The 11,187-nt window shown below is 48.2% G+C and overlaps 1 protein-coding gene across 1 annotated transcript in view; it reads right to left on the bottom strand.

Annotated features, from left to right (window-relative positions):
• Col22a1 (collagen type XXII alpha 1 chain) overlaps positions 1-6,413 on the bottom strand; it is a 232,623-nt gene extending 226,210 nt beyond the window's left edge. Inside the window, exon 1 of the mRNA XM_021217030.1 lies at positions 6,020-6,413. The gene's annotated coding sequence lies outside the window, so the exon portion shown is untranslated. The remainder of the gene's footprint in view (positions 1-6,019) is intronic.
• Positions 6,414-11,187: the final 4,774 nt, after the last annotated feature.

Raw genomic sequence — 11,187 nt, forward strand, 5'->3', positions numbered from 1 at the left:
GAGTATCTGAGCTGCCTATGTAGCTTATTAAAATGGAGCTATTATTACTTACATACATGCGTGCGTGCATACATACTTTTCCCAGAGAGCACGGGCTAACATAATAGTCACTCTCTTTGCCTAATTACCCCGGCATGCTTCTTTTCTCCAAAGAGATGACCTCAGCTTCTACCAGAACCCTGCAGGACTTCAGGATGAGCACACAGAGGAACAAGAAGAGTGACCTGCAGTGTGACTCTCTCCTCACAGAACTGAGCCACAAATATGACCAACGGAAGGGACCAAGAGAGATCTTGCACCAATCGCATGAAAGACTCTAGCAAATTTCCTGTAGAAGCTTGAGGCTTCCGCAAAGATCCTGCCCAGATCCAAGGATGTCATATTTGTTTGCTGACCAGGTGGTGTTTATCTGGCCTTCCACTTCTGGTCCCTAGGCTCCGGCCCAGAGATCCTATGCAAGGCTCTGGAAACTGCACAGCCACCCAAAAGAAGAGCTAAATTCAGACCTAGGCCAGACTCATGACTATTGGCACAGCCCAGGCCATAAATTTAGGGTCCCGGACTCAGTGGGAGGCCTCCACATGGCCAGGGTACCAGAGTGCCTGGTAAAACCCTCCCTGGACCTATATGCGAGGCTCAGCCTGGGCATGGCTCACAGCCATATCCCTTTCTCAATTTCGATATTTCATTGACTTATGTAACTGCAATGTAAATTTAATTGCAATTTCATGAATCTAACTCCACTGTGAGTCAGGAGTCAGGGGTGGATTTCAGCCTGAGAAACTGCCTGAGTCTCTTCATGCATCCAGAATTGTGCAGACACTGATGGCTTCAACGGCTCTAATAGAGAGCTCAGTGCCTGGCCTCCCAGGTATGCCAAAGGGTGATTATAACAGGTAATTAAGTATTAGATCATGGGGCACCTACAATTACAGCCAGATGGGTCTTAGCTACCTTTCTCCAGCATCTTGGAGGTCTTCCACTATTTTCCACTCAACCTTGTTGACAAAGTAGGGGAGTCCCAGCACAGCATAACAACGGGCTCACAGAAAGCATCCAACCAAGCAAGCCAAAAGTGACATATAGACACCTTTCCCACCCCCCTGCCTCCCAAGCCAGATGCCATGATACAGAAAAGTGTCTTTTCCCATCTCTTAACTAACTGCTGTTCCTAAAACTATTCACATGTTCAATTTTTATTGACATGTGTGTTTGGATATGGATAAGGCTATAAAGGGACATTCACTAGACTGTCCCTCCAGAGAGAAGACTGAGAAGGGCTTCTGGACTAGTTGTCATTTGTCACAACATGCTGATTATCACCTTTATGAATTAAGTACACTACCAAGTAGCCATTTAAAGTAACATTGCCAGCAGCTGTATTTTCCTTCTTACGTGAATTAGATACACTTACCTTTATATAATTACACAGCTGTAACTTCTACTCATCTGTATGAAATATACAGATCTCTGTGGAATGGTACCAGCCAGCATACTGGGCCAAGTCGTCAGTTTGAATCGTGAAATGTCCCCCAGCCTCAGTCGCCCAGCTGATCACACCTAGGCTCTGCCCAAGGACAAGTAGAACGCTGTCTCAGATAGGATCAGAAAGATTCCGGTTGCCTGAGAAATACAGAGGTGAACCCTTGCAACCTACCATTGGACCAAGCACAGGGTCCCCAATGAAGGAGCTAGAGAAAAGACCCAAGGAACTGAAGGGGTTTGCAGCCCCATAGGAGGAACAATATGAACTAACCAGTACCCCCAGAGCTCCCTGGGACTAAATCACCAACCAAAGAGTACACATGGACGGACCCATGGTTCCAGCTGCATATGTAGCAGAAGATGGCCTATTCAGTCATCAATGGGAGGAGAGACCTTTGGTCCTGTGAAGGCTTGATGCCCCAGTATAGGGGAATGTCAGGGCCAGGAAGCAGAAGTGGATGGGTTGGTGAGCAGGGGCGAGGGAGAGGGGAGAGGAGGTTTTCGGAGGGGAAACCAGGAGAGGGGACAGCATTTGAAATGTAAATTAAGCAAATATCTAATAAAATAAAAAATAAAGAAAGATTCCAGTTTTGTTTATACAGAGCTCAAAAGTGGGTCCCAGGAAATGGATTCAACTGTTCTGAGCATACCCAAAAGTCTAGAGTGACAGGGGGAGAGCTTCCATTAGGATGAAGGGAGAACCTAACCGGAGGTCCAAGATCCCACCACAGACTGCTTTACGGAGGTAGCAGTACCTCCCATGCTGCACCGGTGCAGGGCCCTGTCAACAAAATGGTGGATCCAAGACTCAGTAAGGGCCCAGCCAGGGCCCCACAGTGGACACTCAGAGAGCTCAGGATTAAAACCCCTACAGCAGAGGTATGCGCCCTTAGAACGGACTGGGGTTAGCCGGGACTCTGTTGGTGATGTTTGTGTTTCTGTTTTTACTTTATTTCCCTTGGCTGTATTTCCTTGTGGTAGGGGTATGTAACAGGAGAGCTGTTCTCCTGCCAGACTGGTGACTGTAAACACGGTACTGTCAGATCCCAGCACAGCGCTGGACAGTCCAGAAGCCGAGCTCCAGCACTGTAACCGATCCTTGCTGGCCTAACTGAAGCTTCAGACCCACGTTTCAAATAAAATCTCATCTGATTTGGTGCTGTGGTGTGGTTGCTTTTTCTCGGCTTGCTGGCAGAAAACTACAGCCCTGCAATTTAGCTCCTGGGCAGACCAAGCCAGCTACAATTGCCCAGCATCTACTACTGTACTGTCTCAGAAACAACTTCTCTCTAGAGATGGTTCCAGCCAAAAGTTTGAAAAGATATTCTCTCCCGTGTACCCAAACATAGCCAGGGGGTGATAAAAGTTGTGATGCCAGGCACTAGGAGCGGATAAGTGACTGCAGGTGCATGTGGATGAGAGGAAGGCATTGGGGACCTGGTGCAGTTTGTCACAGGCCTCTGAATGGCTTCTGGCAGTATGTCTTCAGGGCCACAGCAGGTAGGCACTGTTGTACCCACTCACACATTCACGGGGTGTCTGCCAAACAACAAGCTTCCTTTGTGTGTGCTGGTGGCACTCCAATTGTTAACTTGTCCTGAATCCTCAGTCCCAATGTGTCCCAAGAACCAGAAATCCTATGCCTTGGGAACCATCTGAGGTACATTCTTGTGTGTATCTCTGCACCCAAAGATGCTCAAGACAACAGCAAAAGGTCAGTAAGGCCAGGGAGGCTCCTCCATCTGCAGGGTCCTTAGAGGCCACCTGAAATATCAGGATCAAAGAACAAGTGACTGATTTCACTGACTTATAAAGCTGGGAGGTGGGCATTACAGAAATTGCATTCATTCAGGTATCAATTATATAGTCATCCATGGCCTCATTAACTCAGTAAGCCTTATGCTGGCCCCAGGTGGATACAAAGTAAGTTACTTCAGCCTGGTCACTTTGCCTTACATGCTAATACATGCTAACAATTCTGCCCCCGATACACATACATATGCATGTGTACACATCTGTGTGTATTCTCTCTCTCTCTCTCTCTCTCTCTCTCTCTCTCTCTCTCTCTCTCTCTCTCACACACACACACACACACACACACACACAGTCTCTCTGTCCTAGTACCTCATGAGACTTGGTCTTTTACAGGCCAAGCAAGCCAGTCCATACCATTCTCCAGATCTCCTCTTCCTCATCTGTAAAATGGACAAGAGCCACTGCCATCATCTCACCAGGTTTTGTAACTAATTTTGTCAAGCAGCTTGGCACAGCTTCAGTTTTTGAATAGAGACTGGTTAAACAATCCTCAGGCACCTTTCCTACTCCAAAATATCCCACAGGCCTTTCTTGCCTTCTGGCTCTGTTAGAGAGCAGCAAATAATGAGGCGCCGAGACATGTGCCCAGCATGGGGAGGAGGGCTTCTTTGACATGAAACTAGCCTTTTCCTCCCCCTCTGGATTTGCTCTGCTATTGTAACATCTCTCTGGTATTTGTCGATGAACTCATAAGTAGAGGAACACAGGCCATTCACAGTCAAATGCCACAACCATTGCACACCAGTGTTAGCTTCCCTCAAAACCATCAGCAACAGGAACACTGAAGTAAGGAAGGAGGAAATTCAGAACTGGAAGGATATGTTCTCAAATGGCTGGATATCAAGCTAGCAAGAGCCCTTAAAAGCTCATCTTATCCTTGCACTCAGATTTAAAGTTGCCTTTCAAATGCCCCCAGGAAATAACTGTCCAGCCTTCATCTGAATGCCCCATAGGGACTTAACCACCTAGTGGAGAATTAACTGGATGATTTTTCCAGCTGATCTGGAAATCCAGAATTCAAGGAAACTGTCCTACTAGTTCTAATTCAACCCATCAGAAACAAAATTGCAGGTCGGTGTCTATTTCCCAGGACACCAAGGTCACCTGCCTTTCCCCCTCCATATCAAAAGACTTTTCTAAGTGTTATTAATCTTTCATTCAAATAAGGATTCTGTCCCAAATACATTTCTTGGGTGCATGGCCACTTATATGTGACCCTCTTACAGTTGACTCAAACATAGAGTTGAGTTGGTCATCAGGCTAAGGCAGACACACTTCAAGGTCATCCCAAGGTTACAGATGACCAGGGAACCTATGCATGCCTGAAGTGGTCATCACTTCTCTGACACCCATCAAAGACCTTGCAGGAATTCAGGAGAACGAAATATAAACATCTGACATGAGCACGCAATAAAAATGGCTGTGGAAGGGTTGAAGTCTCTGTGGGGGAAGTTGGCCGGTATGCCACTCACTGCCATTACGGAGGTGCAAGAACATATGAGAATGTGTTGAAACTTTGGACACATCCCAGTAAAACAAGATACAAATTCGTTTCTGTTGCAAACATTTCTAAAGGCCCATGACCAGAGAGTCCTGCTGAAGCCCTCACCACATTCAACCTCCTCTCTAATAACATAAGGGCGATGACTCTCTGTGGCTTCTCAGGACCAGTGTCGAGGAGAGGCCCCAGGAGATAGAAACAAGCTAAGATATCAGATGCCTGGCCACTTCCCTTGTTAAGGAATCAATCTCTCCTAGTACCTTCTCTTGGCCAATGAGGAAATGGGAGCCCTCTGGTACAGCCCTTAGCTGAGAGCAGCCGATATAAGGAAACTGTATAAAAGAAAGAGTATATGTCAGGGCTGGGCCCACACATAGCTGATCACTAAGCTCCATGTAGCTTCTGTTTCTAAGGGATCAGAACCCTGCAGAAGGGTAAGGTGGACTAATCCAAAAGGGAGCTTTGGTTTTCTAGCCTTTCCCCAGACTCATGTCAGTGAGAGGAGCCAGAATGACCCATGTAGATAAAGAAGTGCCAACACAGAGCAAAGGGTCTGAAGGATGACAGGGATGGTTACAATGATGTCTGGGGACATCCCAAATGCCAGAGAAGCATGTCTACCTGTCACCGCTGAGTCTGTCCACACGCAAACCGATCTAAGTTAAACTTCATCGACGGAGACCTGAAACCCTGGTCTGCTATAGAGCGTGATATTCAGAAGCAAACAGACTAAGGCGCCTCTCTGGTCTCAGGGATGGACAACAGCATGCTCGAATAGGAACAACAACAACAACAACAACAAAAATCTAAATTTAGAGCAAGAAGGCAAAGCCCCTTGCCTATCAATACCAAATCAAAAAGAGGCTCTTCTTCCTATCACCACACCTCCATGGCCCTTTTCACCCCACCAGAGGCTGGCACATCCCAAACAGCTCTAAAAACCAACTCCAGTGGGCTCTGGTGATGGCCACTGTCTCCACTGTGCTCTCTGCCTTCTTGGACAGCTCCTAAGAAGCAATCAGGTACACACTAGAGATTTCATTTCCCCTGAGGCTAAAGACAAGTTTGTTCTCCTTCGTATCAGAGGCTCCCCCAAAGGGCTTCAAGAGGAAGCTGGCCAGGGATTCCAGGAGCACTGTAGCTAGCTCTCCTGCTCCCTTGTCCCTCACTGGAGCCTATGACCCTCCAACACAGGCAGCTGAGAAAACTGGGCCTTACCTGCCAGGAAGATGTTTAACGGGTCCAGCCTGGGCTTGTGTCCTGGAATCAGAACTACTGGAAGCAGGGTTCAGGGAAGATGCCAGTCTTAGGCAGTCCCCTTCTGGGATTCCCCTGTAGCATACAGACACCCTGCCCGCCAGGAAAGAAGTCCTAAAATGTGGGAATTTTCCCCTAGACCCTGGGTCCAGAAACAGAGCTAGCTTTCAAGGCAGCAGTTGGAGGGAAAAGCTGAAAGTTACAGAGAAGAATGGCAAGTGTGTGAGAGAGGGCAAAGCAGAAAAGGGCCAAGCCGGTCCTCAGGGAGAAGCCACAGCCCTCTCCAGCCTGTGCTGTCCAGGAACAAAGCTGCCCTAGGCCTCCCCAGGGGCTCACTGGCCGGTCTCTGGGTTTCCCCCGGCTAAGAGCTCCCGGCACAGGGGAGGAGCCGGGAGTGGGCGGGGTCGTGAACACGGGCTGGGGCGGGGCTAGAGGGGGAGGGCTCAGCCTTAGTCCCTTTGGGAGTCTAGAGGGCGGGGCCTAGGCTGATGGAGGTCCGTGACCCTAGAGGATACACTCTGAAGGAGGTCAGGGCCACGACAGAGAAGGGGAGGAGGCAGGCGGCTGTGCAAATAAAGGTTTTGATGTGCTAGAGTCAGCGAGGCCTTGAGAAGCCCAGGAAAGCTTCAACAACTGTCCAGTTAAGGACTTCACTAGATATTTTGGTCCCTTTACAGGGAGATCTGAAATAACCCACTACCGAGTTTAGAGGCAGCTGTTTGGGACCAGTTTGGAAAGTTTGTAGCCCAGGGTTGGGGGAGGGGCATGTGTGCAAGGCACCCCTTGTCCTGCCCTCACACTTCTTGCTGAAACAGAAACATAAATACACTTATCAGTGCCAGGGACTCTTTCCACGGGTTGCCAGCCCTCTTTAGGAAACCCTCACTGGAGCCATCTTGTCCATCTCGAAGGAGAGAAAGAGCCTTGGTCATCCACCAGCCCCCATGTCTCCATCAAGGCAGGGAGGGAGCCCAGGTAGGGCTGATGAGGTCGCCAAGGGAAGAGCAGGAGCAGGTGCTGGCCCGGATATCCTTCGACTTTTTCTTTCTGAGCACTGTTCCTAAAAATGGGCCAGGCAGGGTATTTTGAAATGGGCAAGATGAGAACATTGCTTAATTGGCAAAGTCCCTCCCACCCTACACTCAGTCAGTCTCCTAAGCTGCAGACTGTCTTTATTTGGCTGCCTGTGTAGCAACATTTATAAACAGACACACCAGGCTCCTCTGAGACCAAGGAAGGGACTCACAACAGCACCCTATGCCCTTTCCTTTTTCTGCTATGTTTCAACTACCCCTGTGGCAGTGTTAGGTGCTGGCTAAGAGGACCAGAGCCTGGGACAGGGTTGACAAGGTGACTGACTCTGTAGGCTTACTCACAACCTATGGAGGCGGGGGAGGGGGGTGAAGGGGGGTGAAGGGGGTGGGGGGGGGATGAGAATTACATAAGCCACTGTGTCTCCCATCCAGGTGCTAGAAGGGGAGAATGATAACCAGGTCAGAGATGTCTTGGGACTTGTCCTGCTTTAGATATGGTAGTGAAGGGTAGACAAACTGGAAAAGGCTGTTGGGCAGGTGGAACAACCAGAGCAAAAGTCCACCAAAAAACGGACTTGGCACTCTTGGGAGACAGCCGTGATGGGGTTCCCCGAATGGCTTTTCCAGTCTGGTATCCCTCGTGATAAACCTGTCCGAGTGGTGAGGAACAGAACCCATCCTCATTATGAATCCCTGCACCATAGCGTTCCCGTGGCCCAGCATATCCCATTTCCCATTTATCATCGTTTCTGCACAGCACTCCTGAGATCAGCTGGTGGGTGGGGCTCCCAGCCTCCCAGCCTCCCAGTCTGTATTGTTATCCGGGTAGTGCTCTCTCCCTTGGTTTGCATTTTTTTTTTATTTTATTTAACACACACTCACTGTACAATTTTGAAGGATAAGGTGTGAAGTTCCAATACCATATATATTCTGCTATTTCTCCCAAGATACTAGACAGACATCTCCATTAGCAGAAGAACCCTGCAAGCCTGTGTAGATGTTAGGGTTCCAGTGCCCCCAGTGGGAGAACCCTGCAAGCCCCTGCAGATGTTAGGGTTCCAGAAGAGAGGCAGAACTGCCACTCACACCAACCCTGCCTGCTACAGTGGTCTGAGGCCAACGGTCTGTGTGAAAATAGTTCATGGCTTTGATAGGAGCGACGCTACCACAGTGCACAGAAACAGAAGCTCTGCTTTCTCACTGCTGCGATGTGAGGCCATCAGGTCAGGCAGAGGCAGTGGGTAGTGAGCAGGTCGCTTCCAAAAGCACCCCATCTCACTTTCCTCTTGCTTTGAGCCACTTCTCTGCCAGGATGATAAAACCCACAAACATCTGAAATGCATACGGGTCACCATACCCACAGACACAAGGATATGCACTTAACACGGAGTAAGAAAATGTCTCCCCTGGGACATATTTGGTTGTCGTTTCTTTCCATCGCTGTGATAATTAACATGGACGATAAATGAAGCAGACGGGGTTCAGGCGTCACTCGTCACAGTCTGTTTCTCAGTTGCTAAAATTCCTTCCCAGAGTAGGGGTAGAGTGAACACAAAGATCCCTCTACCTAAGGTCCCATCAACAGGCTAAAGTATAGTTCCACCCGGTTCACCCTGGAGAATCTACCAATTTATTGGTCTTGTATATAAAGCACAGGTGAGGGGGATCCTAAGAGGAGCCTGGGCAACCCCGAAGCAGTCTCACTGGAAAGTCTTAACCCAGTGTAGATGATGGCTCCCCCATAGCTATATAGATAGATCCCCTGTCCCCCAATCCTTCCCAGGCAAACTCTAATTCCCTACCCTAGACCCAGAGACCCTGTGCAACTATGGCAATGTTGCATACAATGGCTGAAACCTGAGATGAAAGGGGGGGGGGTCCAGTAACCCTTCTCCTCCTCTAAGGGGAGATCAATAGTGCACAGGGCAATCATTACGGACACTGTAGACACAACCAATCTCATGAAGGTGGTAGCGATTTAACCTGGAGGAAGCACCTTCCATCCTTGAAGCATCTTGTATTTCATATTCAAATAAAAGCTCCTGTGTATCTACCTATCTCATCCTCTGGATCAGGGATTCCAAAGGTGGCAGTGAGTCACTTGCCCTGCCATGCATCCTTCAGTAGTACTCAGAGGGAATCCTTGTCAGGTTCAGGCTGTTGGTAGCTCTTATTCAGCCCCTGACCATGGCTCTTCACCATGGATCCTTGCTGTCAACACAGGTTTGCCTCTGACAGATATTTTTTTCTGTTTAGGGTTGTCTCATAGTATTCCCTAACCCCTTTCTCATCTTGGCCTGAAATGTAAGCTTCCTGAGGGAGGGACGCAGATGTGAACACTTCGTTGAGACCCTCGATTAGCATGCCCATAAATATATGCTGACAAAATACATGAGTGACAAGATGGTGTGTTTACTTGGCAGTCATTGGTTCATTACATTTTCAACGGGCTCTTTCTCCATGGGTTTGGATTTTGTCTTTCCCAGCTGGATAATGTAACTTCATGGGGCAGGAGATGTGTCTAGGTCCCAGAGCGCCAAGAAGAATTGCTATGTGCACAGGAGCAGTGCAATTAAAGGGAGATGTAATTTTTTTTTCCCAATTATTCAGTGCTCAGTTTTTAAACTCCTCTGAAACCAGCTGAAAACTTCCCTCAAATCTGTTTCACAGGAATGAAAAGTCGAGTGGGATCTCTTAATGCGTTCATTTGTTTTAAACTAATGAATGTCCTACAAGTTCTATTTGATGGGATCAGCTTCAGTCTTATTACATTTACTCATTTTTAGGGAGTCATTCATAATGATGTTTTTGTTTATTTCTTTCAAATTATATTTGTATTTGTTTTTTAATACATGAGAATTTTATCAAACCATTAAAAAAAGGTTAGTTCTGCAGTGTTTCATAAGCTCTCAGAAACCAGACTGACTCAATATGAAGCCCATAACCACAACTTCCAAGGACACTTGCTTTGAGAACATAGGCCTCCATGTATCTGGGCTTTGGGTATCTGACTGGGATCCCACCTTTAAGTGGAAGCCCCGTGGCCTGTGTGACCGCTGACTGTCCATATGAAGTCAGGACCTCCACACGTTTCAGTGATTGATTCTGAGTGAGAACAGCCACAACCGAGAATAAATAAGCGTGCTTCCCTTAGTCACATGGTAATAGCATGTTCAGCCTATAGCGTTAGGTGCCTAAGTTAGCTCTGATCCAAGCCTTCTCCAAGTGTGTAATGGGACATGTTTGAAATGGATCGCCAACTCAGGATTTCTGGTTACTCTCCACCCTCCACCTGCCCCTGCGTGATCATCCCTGTTTAATCCCACGAAGACTTCCCCACTTGCCTAGATTGAGGCTGGCAAACCCTGGAGTTGCCATGTCCCAAAATGCACCGGCCCTGTTCATCCTTCCCACACCTGGGCCCCAATACAGAGCTACTGCCAAGGTACTCTCCTTCCCTCCATCCCAGGTACACCCTTCCTTTCCCAGATTTTCTCTTGCCTTCCCTCCAGTTGTGCCCTCCTGAAATGTTACATCTTCTCCCTCTGAAACCACGCCTCTGAGACCCAGCGAGCTTTCTTCTTCATCTGGAGTAGATTTTATAGCTATAAGTCATAAATTCCTTTTTCTCCTCAGCCCACAACAAGATCCGGAAGGGTAGGGGACTCTGCCATTGCTGGTTTCCTAGATCAGTGTCTGCCCAAAGTGGGGAAGCCGCGTGCAATGATAAAACCTAGCCATTGTCCTGATAGCCCTCCTAGGACTCCCGAAGGTCCCCGCAGAAAACAGTAATGATGCCACCATCCATGGACACTGGTAAAAACGCCTGTGGCCGGACACAACTCCAGACGTCTCAGAGGCATCTTGTTTCTGATGTGGATCACACCTGGTAAGATGATGGGGTATCCTGGATGCAGGAATCTGGCGAAAGATGTTTGAGTTTGGCAGGAACTAGCTAGAAGGGACAGAGCCTGGCTTCCAGCCCACGTCTGTCTTTCACAGAGATCCGCGCTTCGTTATGCTGGCCTGAGAAAGGACTTCAAGTTTTCTGTTCAGGGAACGTCATTTGTGAGTGTCTACTCACAAATCAAATTC

Source organism: Mus pahari, chromosome 17 (genome assembly GCF_900095145.1).
Source record: "Mus pahari chromosome 17, PAHARI_EIJ_v1.1, whole genome shotgun sequence".
NCBI classification, from domain to species: domain Eukaryota; kingdom Metazoa; phylum Chordata; class Mammalia; order Rodentia; family Muridae; genus Mus; species Mus pahari.